The sequence below is a fragment of the Ciconia boyciana genome, chromosome 1 (assembly GCF_034638445.1).
Source record: "Ciconia boyciana chromosome 1, ASM3463844v1, whole genome shotgun sequence".
NCBI lineage: Eukaryota > Metazoa > Chordata > Aves > Ciconiiformes > Ciconiidae > Ciconia > Ciconia boyciana.
Window position 1 is genome coordinate 70,826,644 of NC_132934.1, and position 12,112 is coordinate 70,838,755.

General features: G+C 40.0%; 1 protein-coding gene across 4 annotated transcripts in view; it reads left to right on the forward strand.

Moving 5' to 3' along the window:
- CALD1 (caldesmon 1) overlaps nt 1-12,112 on the forward strand; it is a 196,246-nt gene that overhangs the window by 80,313 nt on the left and 103,821 nt on the right. The window lies entirely within an intron of this gene.

Sequence of the window (12,112 nt, forward strand, 5' to 3'; positions counted from 1 at the left end):
GGAATGCTGGTCTGGGCCTGTTTTAGCTGTTTTTGTCATTGTCCTTGGGGAAGTGAATTTAACTTTGCCTACGCTTCTGAGAAGGTTTGTGCAAGTGCTGAATGGGCTGATAATTGTTGCAGGCTGTTCTCTGCCCTGGTTGCAGTTTCGGAGTTCTGCATTACTTTCGAGCCTTTGTGGCGGGAGTATTTGAGACTGAAGCCAGATACAATCTGGGATTTCCTGTTTGTAGGAAATGTTGATATTCCAAAATTAGAATTTCTTTCTGGTTCAGAACCAGCCTAAATGTTCTAAAATTTCCCATGAAACACTTCTTCTAGTGAGATCACTGAATTTAAGTTCCCATGTGCTTCCTTGGGTGGTGCATTTACAAGGTACATTAATTCCTTAAAAATTTGACCCAAGGAGAGGGTGGCCATACTGTCCAAAAGCAAATGGGATCAGAAATGCAAGTCCTCTCCCCCTGTGCTTAGGATAGGATATTCAAAGAGAGCAGTGACTGCCCTCCAGAGTTTTTCTGACAGCTCAGCAACTGGAGTTGTATTTGTAGACATGTCTGAGCATGCAGACTGTGGTCTTGAAAAAAGGCACTTCGGTCCCTCAAAACTGAGACTGTGCTTCAGTGTACTTCTGAGCTCGTGCTGGTGCCTTATTTTGATGCATAAATTGCGTCTGAAAATCTGTCCTTGAGGGACTCATTTGTCTACTCCAAGTGTAAGATGCAGGGTGAGTGTCATCTGTCTCATGCTGAAGTCCCCATGGTGCTTGCACAGCACTTGTTGAGTGGTGGAAGAATTCTGTCACAAAGAAGGAAAGGCAAAATCTGATAATACTTTCCACACTTAACCTCCTCTTTCACATTGTAAATCTGGCCAAATAGGAGGATGGTATTTAGGGGACATGAATGAAAATACAATGAAAAAGGCCATTAGTTGCCTTTAGAAAATCATTAAAACAAATGGTGTGGACCGATACACTCATTTGGAATGGAAAAAAACAAGCTTTATCTCTCTAAAGTATTGGAAACAAGGCACATCTCTTTATCTGATTATAAAAAGCAGTAATATAGTTTAGTATTATCATGACAGTCCTGTAACTCTTCTGTTAGTTCTTGAATACAGCCAAATCTGACTTTGGAAGACAATCGGAGACATGCCTATAGAAACTACTTTCAAAAATAAGTGATGCCCTGTAAGGTTAAGGTTCAAAGTCACTGGCTAGTGATGATTGTTTTTTATCTTCCTTGGAAATGTACATTTTGTTAAAAGTCAAGATGTTTGCCATTAGGAAACATTGTGTAGGAAATGTTTTGGTCAGCTTTTCTCTTAAATATTCAAGAGTGAAAGCATTTCTGTAGAGTCTCTGAAGATATTTTTCTATGGCTTTATTGTGATGAATTTAACTGAGATGAGCGTAGGGTTTTCCTTCTCTCATCTGTCCTCTCTGCTGCTTGGAAGAGAAGGTGCAGCACTCAATCTTGTTTGAGTTTCCCTGTAGCTTCTGGGACTTCAGGTGACCTCTACGTGCAGCCGGGGCACTTTTTGGTAAAAGCTCTTTTGTGAGAGATGAGAACCTGGTGGTTTTTGTGATGCTTTGCATTCCTGAGGAGGTGTTAAAGACAACTGTTTGGAGTTTTGTTTAGTTTAATACCAGGGGATCAAGCTTAGGAAGCAGCAGTGTCATTCTTCCTGATGCAATTCACAGTCCCATGAAAATGTGATGGCTGCCTTTGGCTGTGGAGCCCAGCTGGTGGGCATCATTTGCTAGAAAAGTATTATTGCTTGTAGGAAATTTGGAGTTAACAAGCAGCTGAAACAAAGAAAACCAGAGCATCATTTAGATATAGAAAATTATGTTTCATTTAAGGGTGAACCGAAACAAGTAAACCTGCTGTGACTCATCTAAAATTTTGGATGAAGAACATTTTTTATTTTCCAGGAATTACACCACCTAGGAATTGTAAAACTGACACACTGAGTAGCTGAAGAGAAATCTGCTCCTAATAAACCATGCCTTGCCAGACAGAGATTTAAGAACATTAAAAAAAAAAAAATCTGAACAAGCACAAGGATCATATGTAGGGGCAGAATCACTGCTGTGCTTGGAGTGAAGGGAGTGGAGTTGATTATCTGCATCTTCCCAGTAGGTAGAGAGCAGATATAGCTCGCTGGAGAGGATGTGGCAGGAGCATGCTGCGCTTTGGCTCTGTTTGCTGGCAAGGAGTCCATCAGAGAGCAGTGCCAAGCACAGCTTAGGCACAGCAGAAGCTGTATCTTACTGTCTTCTGCGCAATATTAACCTTCTAAGGCAGGAAATGCGTGCGCTGAGGGAAAGATAGGCTGGGAGCTGGGATTCTTCAGTCTTCATTGACAACTGCTCTTTCTCAGCTCCGTCACAATAAGCTCTCCCGTCACTTTAAAACCGCATTACTGATACTGTTGCTTTTAACTTCCCAGGGACGTTGTTCACTTGGTGTACATAAGTTTATGGAGCAGACCGATCTTTTTCTGATAAATGGGGCCAATTGTTCAGAACGCTGATAATCATTATACTGTGCAGCATTGAAAAAAGAAATAAAAAAATATTCCCCACTTCCCAGGATGTTGTGAGATTTTCCTTGCCTACATTTCGGCGATGCTTTCAGATTGTGGGATGAAAGAGCCTTGGTCAAATACTTCTAGATCATCTGGAAGTGGGAAGTAGCTGAAATCTCAAAAGAATATCTTGTCTCCAGCTAATATTGTAGATTCAGGTGCTGTGAAGGGTAGCCTCAGAAGCGCACCAGCACTGGTAGATGTTTATCTGAACTGAGCTTGAACTCCCAATCTCTGGAAGTTCCCCCATGCTTGTTTTCCAAGAAGAGGCTGATCTTTGCAGCTCTTTCTCACATGAGCGCTGCAGGTTTGGAGCTGTTAAAGTCTTTGGCCTGACTCTCACTTTCACTAAAGTCCCTTAACACAGTTCAGGCATTCTGCTTCGGGGATCTTAAAATGAGAGTAGATGACATCTAATAGCATAAATGAGAAACAGGTCCCTTAAAAAAAAAAAAGTGAAATTGGCCTTCCCTAAATTGTTGAGTGCTGACCTTGAAAAAGCCCTTAAAGTCTCTGCAGCCAGCCTGAATTTTTTTTAGGAGAACAGATACCCCAAACTGCAAGAGATTACCTGAGGCAAGTAAGTTGTGGGTTTTTTTCTTTTCTTTTTAGGAGAAAATTCTTTTCCTTTACACTTGGTACCCACATGTCTGTCTTAAAGCACTATTTATTTTTCGCAGAACTTCAGAACCGCTGTTGTAATTTTCTCACCCTTCTTTAGGATTTTTTTTTTTAATTTACTAGTTTTAAACATTTTCATATATTCTGGTTATGTGAAACGTTAAAGATTCCATTTGTATTTTGAATATTGGGGTTTTTTATGTGGGAGGCAATGTTTAAATATGTTTTGAGAAGGGGAGGAGGCAAGAAAAGCTGTCATCCATCAACTGGTATTAAGTCCAAATTTGAAAGTTTGATACAAACTGAATCTGACTGTTAGTGCAGACATGATACAAATTAGCTGTGACTTTATGATACCAGCTGTTTCTCTGACAGGGTAAAAGGGCACATAACTAGAATAGCATCTTTTGTTGAAAGCAGTGTTTCCCTTTGTTAAACGTGGGAGCCTCAGGCAAAGAATTGTAGTTCTTGGTTATGTGACATGTGCAGTCTGCAACATGTTCATGGAGCTTGGGGGGTTTTTACTGATGTTTTTCAAAGACAGGGTTATCGTAAGTGTTCTATTTTCACTAGTTTTATCACTAAAAGACAAATCTCTGTCAAGTTTTTGCCTTATGTTAAAACTGAGGGTAATCTAGGTGCTATTTTCCTTATAAGTACAAAGAAAATACTGAACAGCAAAACCTGAGAAAAGTCTGCAAAAAAAGAAATCGTAAACCTCAAAGTAAAATTTAATTTAATGAATTGTTTCTCTTAATTGATTTCCCCCAGTTATTTTTTTCTTACCAGAATTTTCAGGGGGTTTTATTCCATACAAACTAAGTCTACGTAGTGTTTAACAAACTAACAATCAGTGTTAACTGAGTACAGTTTATTGAGGCAGCAGATTAGTCCTGACAGAGATGCAGGGATGCCAGAGCCAGCTTTCTGCAGTCACATCTTGGGTCTTGACTCATTTCTGGTGCTAGGTGGCTGTGCACAGCTTCCCTACCGCTTCCAGCACCTGAGCGAGGAGGGTGCCAGGAGCCTAGGGGATGGAAACACAGAGTTGATGCACCTGAGGAGCTTTGTGTGGAAGCAGCTGGGGGGGTTCCCTTGTTACTGGAGCTCATAAAGCCTACTCGTAAACTGAAATGGCTCTGAGCAAAGCCATTTGGGTGACTTTACATCACTGTACATCTGCGTCCCCGCTGTGTATCTGTATGACCTTAACATATCCCCTGACTACCTCAGGCAACATAAAGTTGGCTGTAGGATGTAACTAAACTGAAACAATGTGATTTATTAAGCAATCAAATTAATCTTACTTCTGCCACTTGACTAAGAGCCAGTAAGATTTCAAAATTTATTACTACAGATAACAGACATACTCCATTTGAATCAATCGGGAAAGAGGCAATATTAAGAATGGAGTTATGTTGTTAGTATACTAGTGTCTAACTAGGAGTACTAAAAGGAACAACATCTAGGCTAGAACTACTAAGAGAACCAAAATTTAGGCTGAATATCTTATAAACTTTCTCAGATTAATGATTACCAGTGTTGATGCTAAACTGAAAAAGAAAGCATCTCAAAAGAGGTACCTTTCAGAACTGGATTTTTTTTTAAGGGGCCATGCAGTAACTTTAGGACTATGAGCAGTGTGAAGGGCATTTCTCCTTCCAAATTTTAAGTGGTACTCCACAAAGGAAGGATGCCGCTGCTAAGATGAAAGTGGGAAACTTCTCTGCAGAGCATAACTTCTATTTCAGGCAGGTGGAAGTTAGAACGACTTGATGATATTTTGGCCATGGCAGAAATTATCACACGAGTCCTGTATGTCTTTCTACATGGAGTAGAGAAGCCTCTATATAAGTCACTGTGTGAGATGGTAGGGCAGACAAACCCAAATCCTACTAAAGATGCAGAAAAGAAAAAATATGTGGACATAGAATTGTAGCAGGCATGTGAGTGAAAGGACAGAGTTAAGAGTGTTGTAAAATACTAACTTCTACTCATAAACTTCTTCCATTAAATTTAAAAAATAAATACATTTCAAAAGGAAAGTTTAGGATGTAATAGCTGTTGTGATTTTCATGCATTGCTGGTGATAACGTGAAGCACAAAATAGAAAATTCCAAGTGCTAATAAATAGGTCTTGGCCATTTCTGTTGCAAACATGCAATTTTACTATCTAGCATCTGTTTCTGAAATTATGTGAAGTATTTATTTAAAATGTTTTACCATGATAGTTTAAGTGACTGGAGAACATCTTGTTTTCATGAACGTGTAGAGTGGTATGTCAACAAACAAAGGTCCATACATGACATTCGAAGAAAAAAACACAACCACAAGAAGTTCTACGTTCTGAATCGATTTTTTGATGATGTAAAAATTGCCTTGGCCAGCTTTCTGGTTATGGTTATATCCCTGCAAACCTGGAGTATCTCCAAAGAGAGCTTAATGTATCTTTTCCATTCATGCAACCAGGACGAATATGGGAGCACAGGGCTGGTTATAGATGCAATCAAAGCAAAAATATGCAGGAGATGCTGGAGAACATGTTTATCACTAATGTCCAGTAACCATCAAGAGAAAAATCACATGGAAAACTTAAACCGGTAGCATTGTAGCAAGCAAATGATGTGCTATCAAATGTATGATAGCTGCAGAAGCCATCATCACAGTTGAATTTTATGGCCATAATGTCAGAACCATCATAGCCTCTTGTAATATCATATTCAGAACATCTCATAATAACTTCAATAAGAGAAGGGATGCTAGCCCTCAAATCCCAGAATTTAAATTAATCTTTTTATTCTCTGAAAGTACATTACTTGTAATTAAAATGACATTTTTCCTCATTTTGTATTCTAAACTGTTGTGTTGTATTGTTCTGAACTTCAGTCAAGTTGCCATATTCCTCTCCAAGATGGTTACATTCAGTGGTGAAATGATGTTGGCTCCTCTGGGTATTTGGGAGAGGGTGACAATATATTGTCCTCAGCTGGGCCACCTGCCTCACGTCCTCTGAGGGGAGAGGAATTTGCGCAGTGACTGAGTTACGGCCAAATACTTGGGTACCATTTCAAGAACTCAAGGAGGTCTGGGACCGCTGGAGAACTCTCTTCATCCACATGGCAGATAGGAAGGTATTCCTCATGTTGAGTTGCTCTGGGATTTATGGTTTATGATAAGGAAAGTCCCTTTACTTTAAGTGCCTGTTGTTTTGTAGATGCTAATCATGCAAAATGACTCACTGTGTGTTTCATGCTCTCACCCCTCTGGCTGGCTAACTGCTACCCTCATATTCCTTTGTGTCTCAACTTGATTAACTCATAAGGGTCAGCAACCGTTTACTTTTTATGATTATTTAGTACCACACCCTGTGACTTGTCTCTTTGGAAGACTCTGCAGGCAAAAGCTCTATTCTGTGTGAGTAAAAGGGGCAAAATTTGACCTTGAAAGTGAGTAAACATTAAGGACTTGCTTCTGCCAGACAGTGGCACACTGAATATTAGGTTAGTCTTATATAGTTGTGTTGATGGTATGGGTTCTTTTCTTTTTCCCTCTTTTCCTTTCTTTCCATCTCTTCCTTTCAATTTCCTTTCTTCTTTTACTTCCTTCCACCCAGCCCAAAGCAAAGATCTATAAGCAATGGTCTTGTTCAAAGTATGGAAGTCGTCTCCAAAACCAACCAGATCTAACCTTGCTTCAGTTTTAAATCCTTGCTTGAGAGAGCCAGAATCCCTTTACTTGAATGACTTAATTTTCAAGCAGTATGAATCATGCAGCAACTGCACAAGCTCTGGCTAGAATATATTGTACATATGTTTGTTCTTTAGGCAGTAAGAGGAGAATACAGAACTGGAGGTCATTTGAGTTACAACTACTTTGGGGGATTTTTTTTTTTTTTTAAAAACATTCCTTCTAACAAATGCAGTTTAAATGGGTTTGTTTATATGGCATGGAATTGGAAAGGCCCAAACTAACCAGGCTTTACACAATGTGGCCTTCTTCCAAATTAATCTAAAATATTTTAATCCCTCTGGAGTTTCTTTATCCTCTGCATCTGTGCTATAGGGGAGACACATTTTTAACATTTCTTTGAGGAAAATTACCTTTCTTTCCCTCCAACTGTACTCAGCAAGGTCAATGGAGCACTGTTATATGCTATTTAAACATCTGAGATTCATCATATATCTGCACACCAGAAAGAATCATCATAAAAGGTCTAATGAATCCCGACTGCTAGCCAAGCAAGGGAGTCCCCTTACGGATACCGAGTATTAGAAGCAAAGAATACATGCAAAACACAGTTTTTACACTTTAGCTTTATACAATTAAGAATTAAACTGCCCCTTAAGAAGCGGGCAGGGAATGTTTGTGACCCCCAGAACAATTTTGGCAAATCAAACTCTGTTTGAGCCAAATTCTGAAGTCTTGCATGGGCCAAGATGGTTGCTGGGTCTGCCTGGGAGTGAGGGGCCCCCTCGCCCTGTGGGACCAGACAGGGCCTGAGTGGAAGCCTGGAGGGGCTGCTTGCTCCTGGGAAAGGAGATGCTCCGAGTCACGGTCAAGCTCCAGAGCTGGCTATCTCAGCCTCTGGCTGTGTGCCTATACTTGGTTTTAAGGCCTTTTTGTTTTCTAGTTCAGTAGCAAGTTTATGGGACTTGAACTCATTTTACTACCCAGGAACTGAAATACTGAGGGAGGCCTAGGTGGTGTTTTTTTTCTATTTCAATAAAATTATTTTCCAGGCATTTCAAAAGCCAGTGCTCCTCCTTCAGCTGCCAGTAGTTCCAGTCAGTCTGAAATGGCCACAGGGAGCAGATACAACTCTGATCTTTTGGAGGTTTGATCTGGCAAACTGTTATAGGGGGCATTTTTATCTGAAATACTGTTACATAACTGTTATAGATGACACCAGGGCTGGTTTAATACCAGAGTTTATTCTAGACTCATTCTTCCTTTGAATACCGCTAGGTCATGAAGTTCAGACAGTTTTAACAAAGTTCAAATACGCATTTGAACCTCTGAAGGAAAAATGATATGCTGAAGGCACAAGGTTTTACCACAGTTGTGTTTTCTCATCACTGAAGTCCTGCAGGGGCTGCAGAGAAATGCGCTTCTCTGCCAACCTGCTCCAGGCTGATGTTGGCCTTGTCCTTAATCCTCGTGTGCTCCGCTCTTCCCAACTATAACGTGCAGGTGACGGTGCTGGTCTCCTGCACAAGGGGCTGCAGGGCAGGGCTGTGGGGTGGCATGCCGGAATAGAGATGGTCTGAATGAAATCATCCACTAAGATCAATCACCCCAGGCTGTCCCTGCTTTTGAATGAAGAACCATACCTACCCCGAACACACTTTCCCCATCTTTTCATATAGTCGGAGGTATTTTGGGACCATTGCAAGCCATACAGTAATGGAATAAATTCCAAGTGCAGCAGGAGACCACGTCGGAGGAAAAACTCATTAAGTGCCAAGGGTATTTCTTTTACTTTTCCTACTGGGACTGGAAAATATTCCCTAAATAATACATCTGGATGTAGAGGAGTAGAGAGGGAAAAGATGAAAAACAATCCTTTAAATTCAGTAGGAGCCTACTTTAATGGCTTGTTTAATCTGCCAGCTGGCACAGCATTGACTTCTTGCTACACATACTTTAAGGAGACCTATGTAGTTCTTGGAACCAAGTTCGTATTAAGTTGTAGAAACTTAAATATTAATAAATTGGCAGGACTGCTTTTTGGTACTTAATAGAAATCAAGAAACTGCTTAGTCATCTCCAAAGATATTTCTGTCTCCTTTTTAAAGTAAATACCAAAATAATATGGACTTAAAGCAGTAGCAAAGATAGTAAAAATTCAGATCTGTTCCCAATATGTGCCCTCACTGAAGTATGTGCACATCCTTCAGACTTTGCCACCATATGTATTCCGTACACAACATTTTGCTCTGGGCAGAGTTTTTCTAATGTCATTTGTGACACCATTTTGTTTGAAAGAAGTACATTACGAGTGTGTGTCTTCTCCAACGCTCTTTGGCCAGAAGAACTGGTCCATCTTTATAAGGATTTTTATTTGGCATGTCTGGCAAGTGATATCACTTACTAGGTGCTCTAGGGTATATTGCACATGTATTTTATATGACTGTAAGTGTTCATGCTTTTGTTTTTTACCTAGCTTTGTGTAAAGGTATATGGGTGCAACTGAGTGCAAACTTGAAGTGCAATGTCAGCTATATAACTAACTTTTATACTTTCTGTTCCTAAAAAGTTAGGCTACATCAAGAAGCATGTTTTCTGTTTTCAATTACTTTCAGCATTGGAAAAGCAAAGGAGAAAAGATTTAACTGCAGACCAACCTGTCTTTTATGTTTAGAGAATCCTTTAATAATATCTGAAGTGACACTTGCCAGTATTTACAAGTTGTAAAGGTTTGATTTGGTCCAGGTAAGCCCTGAAAAATCTGGCTAGTTTACTCACATTTATTTATGAATTTCAGATCTGGCTTTTATTTTCTTTGTTCACCTTGAGGGTGCAAGCTATTCTCAGGATTTTTATCTGGGGTATGGACTGTTAAAATCCTCCAAGTTTTGCAAGCATTATGATCTGGGATTTTAGTTTGATCCTTCTCTGTACATCTTTTTCAGAGTCTATTTCTTTTTTCAGACCTCTTGTCCCATTCTTGCCTCTGTTTCCTTGCCTTCCTAAGGATTTTTTCCACATATTTAATAGGGTATCCTTGCAGAGATGCTCTAGTTGTACTCCACTCCTGTAGAGCCATCAGATCTGGAGAGTTGTGAAGCATCCACCATCAGGATGCCTCAGTGCATACATGCCAGTCAAAAGTGCAATAGCTTCTGCTTTCGTCATTTTGAAGAAGGTACAAGATTTGAAGGCTGAGTTCAACAATTTTTTTTCCAGCTAGCCCATAACTAAAGATGAGGTGACTGAGGTATGAAAAAGAATTTGCTTAGTAAACATAGGATGCTTTCCTATTTGTAGAGCACTTACAAACAGATTGGAAGTTGTCCTCCCTTCCCTCCCCTTCCACCTTTGTATTTCTGGTTTTGGGCAACACTTTGTACACATACAACCCCGCTCTGTGGGTTGACTGTGAAAAATGTGCTTCATGGGCCTTCGGTGCCCAGAACTTAGACTGTGACCAGCCATGTGCACTCTGTGTCTCATTCTGAGGTGGGTGGACCTAACGTGATAACAAGGGAGGCTGGAGGAGACCCTATAGGCATCTTGGATCCTTAGGGAAAAGGACTTAGGGAAAGGTAGCAGATAATGCGCGGTACAGAGATTATTTTTTTTTTCCATTTATTTTTTTGAAGGAAAATTAAACATTTTCTTTTCTGGACCACACAGACATTGTCTGAGGCACTGTTCCTAAAAAAATTAAACAACTGTAAAATCTATGGGCTTGATACAGTGCTCAAGTGTAACTTTCCTTTGTCACATTAATACAAAGTAAGTATGTATGTCTGTGTGCTGTCAGTATTAAGTGCACAGGATACTGTCAGGACTCACCTGTCTTGTTTAATTGACTCTGAGCCAGGCTCTGTTGAATGTTTTGGCAATGCTGTTCCCCTGCAGAGAGAAGCAGTACAGTCTCATACAACATTACTGATGTACCAATGCATTGCTGTCGCAGTATTTGCTGGCAATAAGTGTTTGTGCCTGAATGTCTATATAGCAGTCAGATTATTGTCAAGATTATTTAACAGCTTCTCTGTGCGAGTCTCATGAGGGGAGCTGGCAATATTGTAATCTTGCTGTGTCAGTATTTATGCTGGCTCATGCACAGCATGCAAGTGTGTCACCTTGCCTGTCATTTTTTTTGTTACAACAAAGCCTTACCGCTGTTGGGTCTTCTGGTTGTTGTGTTAGTGTTTCCTTGCTTTCAGCTAAACTTAACATAAATTGGGTCTATGATGTAAACTTCAAATATGGCAAATGGTTTGAGTGGCATCTATTTTGTGGTACCCTGTTTGAGTTGTCCTGTTGAAAAGCTTTGCAATTTTGGTGCCCTGCTTTACCTCTTTAAAGCTGGCACTGACCTCACGCTTCAATTTTCAACCAAAACGACACAGAATTGCTGCTTGTTAGAGATAAACTGATATAGCTACTTGGCAGAAAACAATCTGGGTTTCATTTGTAAAGATGACTTTAAAAGTGTGAGCTGGAAAAGCCCAGTAGAAATTTCTGCAGCTGGATCCATTCCTGACGGAATTCCACAGATTTCCATGATGCTCTGCCATTGAGTAACTGGACTTTCAGCTGCAATGTATCTATCACAGTGACATGCATTGTGTTTGTGCAAAGTAAGTGCACAGATAATTGCAGGGAAGATGTGTTAATTAAAGTTCAAGAGCAACAGGCAAGACCTTGAAAATTTATCATTAATTTCTTCTGAGGAACTGGTTGGATTCAAAATACTTAGTGTCTCTTAGGGCACAACTAGTAAGATTAGCAAACCAAAGAACTGTAGAGCTGGGTTTTTTGTAGTACTCCTTTTTCCTTTAAAAATGCAGGGATGACAACTAAAACTTGGTATTGTTGCTTATTGCTGGTTCAGTAGAGCAAGCAACAGAAGACCCCTCAACTCTCATTAGAGTTCATGATGCTCAGCACTAGGCAGAGCTGGATCCTAGGGCTGCATGTTTTAAGAGTAAAAGAAAAAGGGTTGAAAATACAAAAACGAAGCCACAGTAAGCTGGCTGCATGGTATCTTCATATTATTTTCTATTACTTTTTTATGACTGACTATGTAGCTTAATATATCATGATCTTGTATTTTGAAATGCGTTCCAGAAAACATGTGGAGTTTGAAGTCTGGCTGAGTGAATGTTGCTGTTGGAACCTTACCTTAGACTTGCTCGAACATTTTATTATTTTTAACGGCATTA